This window comes from Malania oleifera, chromosome 4 (assembly GCF_029873635.1).
Source record: "Malania oleifera isolate guangnan ecotype guangnan chromosome 4, ASM2987363v1, whole genome shotgun sequence".
In the NCBI taxonomy this organism is placed as follows: Eukaryota; Viridiplantae; Streptophyta; class Magnoliopsida; order Santalales; family Ximeniaceae; genus Malania; species Malania oleifera.
In genome coordinates this window covers 9,084,875-9,088,878 of record NC_080420.1, presented here as the reverse complement: position 1 = coordinate 9,088,878, position 4,004 = coordinate 9,084,875, and positions in this window count along the sequence as shown.

Sequence of the window (4,004 nt, the reverse complement as noted above, 5' to 3'; positions counted from 1 at the left end):
GTGGCTCGTCGACGAGGGCGTCATTTTGTCGATGAGGGTGGCCGAGTCAAGGGTTATAAATATCACTTTCCTTTGCTTAATCACTAAGTTATCTCAAGAATATCCTCTCACTCTCTCTCTAAAACTTGAAGAACTCTCTCTCTCTCTAGGTTTCTTCGCCGTTCGTCGCCTGATTCGTAAATCTGACATTACCGCGAAGATCAGGGGAGGATTCTCTATTGTTTTAGCAGATTAGAATCTCGTTTCGAGTAATTTCGAGTTTCAGGATAAAATCGAGGTAAGGCTCGATTTTCTGTTCTGATTCAAAATATGTGTAGTAATATGAGTTGTAAGCATGTATTGTACTGTGGTTTATAGGTTTTGGAGTCTCGGTTCGTAGTTCTGGGGACCGTAGAGTTTGTAGTTGGAATTCGGGTTAAGGTAAGGGGATTCAGTTTATATCAGTTACTTTATGAAATCGAGGTCGGTAAACCTATAGGTTACGATCATATGTATGTTTTGGTAACTTATTTGGGAAAATCTATTAGGTAAAATACGAGATTTTTGGGTTACAGTTTTTGGGAAAATTGGGGATTTCAGGGATCATCTCTACTTTGTTTGGAAAATCATTTGGTATGTTTAAATGGTAATATTGAGATGATCATAATCCATATTTGTATAAACTATATTCTTGAATAGGAAAATGATATGATTTTCAGTAAACCAAATAAGTGTGGAATGTATGGTTGTATGTAATTGTTCTAGATATTTTGTAAAACAGCTATGTGGTGGCTAATTACTGTATGTTGGTGAGTATAGGAACGTGAGTTCCAAAATGATTCTAGATTTTGTGAAATCAGCTATGTGGCGGCTAATTACCATACGTTGAAACAGTTATGTGACGGCTAAATACCATACGCTACGCTATGTACTAGTTCATTACCATGGGCGAGAGTGTCTGGCTCTATATCCGAGGGTGTGAAATATCACCAGCGTGTTTCGACTGGTCATTGAGGGGTGCGAGCTACACCATATTGGTAACGTAATCGTTGTGAGGCTCTAGTCTTCGCAGGGTAGTTGTGTATTAGTGTAATGACACTGATCGTATGTTTGGGTATCGTATGTACTAGAATGGATTTGTGAAAATACTGAAACTGTATGGAAATGTTTTCGAATTGTATCGTATTGTATGGTGTTATGTTTTACGTAAAATAACACTTGTATGCCACACACTACTGTAACCTGCTTTCTTCCTTACTGAGAGGTGTCTCACCCCGAATGTATATACAAATGTTTTCATATCCTTCGGGTAGCTGAAACTAGCATCCTAGCATCCGGAAGCGAGGGTGTCGTTTAGCTACATTTAGTACCTGATTAGGTATGAGTTTTGTAACCGGGTTGTCGTGATGGGTTTTTGTAGACACCCGGAGTATGTATTGCAATTATGGGTTTGTATATCCTAGTGTTGTATAGACTCTGGTATGGTATGTTATATGGATAGATGAAACATTTTCTAATGCGTATTTGATGAGTATGGATGTATATGTGTTTGTGTATAGGGCATCCGTATACCCCACGGGGCCGGACCCTCTTATTGTATTGTATCATGTATGTTTTAATTGATATAGAGATAGGTTAGGTTACCTTTTCACACCTGGGATCCATCTGCGGATTCGGGGTGTGACAACTTGGTATCAGAGCTAACCAAGTTGTTAGGTCTTGTCGACTTGGTTAGGTGTATTGGTGTGTACATACTAGAGTATAGGATGTAGGAAATGGGTAGTGTAGGTCGAGAATTGTGTTGTTGCTAGACAGGGACTCATTGGCGGTGTTCTGTGTCCTTCTTGGAATGACGATTTCAGAAAGATAACGGCAAACCATTGATGGATTCGTGTCAGTGTGACGAGACAAGCCTAGACCCGTGGGATTGGCACATAACATGATTAGGTGATTGATTGTGTTAACTGTGTACGATATAGGAATTCTAACCAATTCCTATTCTATTTTCAGAATGGAGCCCAAGGATAATAACTTGGAAAGCGGTTTTAAGGGAATTGCGAGTGATGATACTCCTTCTGTGTCTCGTGGATTGACGAGGCAGGTTATGCGAGAAATCAGGCGGAGCGTTAAGAGATGCGAATGCTCTCCTACTTATGTGGGGTGTACCATCAAGAGGTTCACACGCATGCACCCTCTGACATTTACAGGAGGACCCGACCCGATTATAACGGAAGACAAGGTCGAGAAGACCGAGAGGATTCTGGAAGTCCTTCACTGCACAGATAGGCAGAGAGTCCTTTACGCTACTTTTCAACTGTCAGGAGAGGCCAGGCGTTGGTGGACTGCGGTAAGTCTAGTTGAGAAGTAGAGAGCTGGTCCATTGAGTATGACGTGGAGCCATTTCAAGGAGGTATTCTTTGAGAGATACTTTCCGATTTCCGCTCATGATGCGAAGGCCGATGAGTTCTCGGGTCTAATGCAGGGTACCTTGACAGTGCAGAGATATTCTGCTAGATTCATTGAATTGTCTCGATTTGCGCCGTACTTGGTCCTGAACAAGTACAAGAAGGCTCAGAGGCTTGAGAGGGGTCTGAGGAAAGACATCTGCTGGCTTATGGGGATGCTGCAGATCCGTGAGTTCTCGGTTTTGGTGGATAAAGCCACCATAGTTGAGACCAACCTTCGGGGAGATGAGGTGGCGTAGGATCAGAGGAAGAGGTCGGTATCTTTTGGTTCTCAGAGTGGTCCTCGGCAAGGATAGTGGAAGAAGAAGAAGAACTACAGCTCAGGTTATCAGCAGAACATCGAGTAGCAGAGTTATCAGGGGGATCCATCCTCCGCATCGTGCGCCAAGTGTCGTAAATGGCATGATGGTGAATGTCAATTGTTCTGGGGTAACCACTACAATTGTGGCAAATCGAGCCACCTGTCACAGAGTTGTCAGGCACTGAGGAAAGATACGTCTACACAGAGCCAAAACCATGAAAGTAATCAGATGCTTCGGGGGAATTACCAAGCAAACATGGCTCCGACAAGAGTATATTCACTTACTCTAGTAGAAGCGGAACACGCTAGGAATGTGGTGACAGGTACCGTGTTATTGCTTTCGAATAGAGATATTGTTTTATTTTATTCGGGAGCAACCCATTCATTTATATCTTCTAGTTTTGTGAAGTTGTGTGTGGTTGAAACCTGAGCTATGGATGAGAGGTTGTTTGTGGCTACGCCAACTGGGAGTGTAACGATCTGTAGTAAGATGTTAGGAAACTGCCTAGTTGTAATTCAAGAGAGACTGCTACTAGCAAATCTTGTAGTATATGACATGTTTGGGTTTGACGTCATACTGGGGATGGATTGGCTATTCTCTATTTATGTAGTGATTGATTGTCGTAGGAAGGTAGTAGTGTTTAAACCTCCTAGGAAGCAAGAGTATGAGTTCAGGGGATCGTGTGTGCATTCGATGCCATAGATTCTATCGGCATTACAGGCAAGGAGGCTACTCTTAGATGGATGTCAGGGGTACCTAGCTTGCATGAAGGAACCACCGCAGGAGGAGTTGAGGCTTGAGGATATTCGAGTGGTCGACGAGTTTCCAGATGTGTTTCCTAAAGATTTACCCGATTTACCTTCGGATCATGAGGTGGCATTTGCGATAGAATTTCTTCCTGGCAAAGCATCGATCTCTAAAGCTCTGTACTGGATGGCTCCAGAAGAACTTCGAGAATTAAAGGAGTAGTTGCAGGAACTACTGGACGAGGGTTTTAATCGACTGAGTGTTTTGCCTTGGGGAGCTCCAATTTTGTTTGTGAAGAAAAAGGACAGGTCGATGCACATGTGCATTGATTACCGTGAGATTAACAAGGTGACTGTGAAGAACCGTTACCCGTTGTCTCGTATTGATGATCTCTTTGACCAGCTGTAGGGAACCCAGGTCTTTTCGAAGATTGACCTCCGGTCAAGGTATCATTAGGTGAGAGTTAGATCTTAGGATATAGCGAAGACTGTTTTCCGAACCAGATATGGCC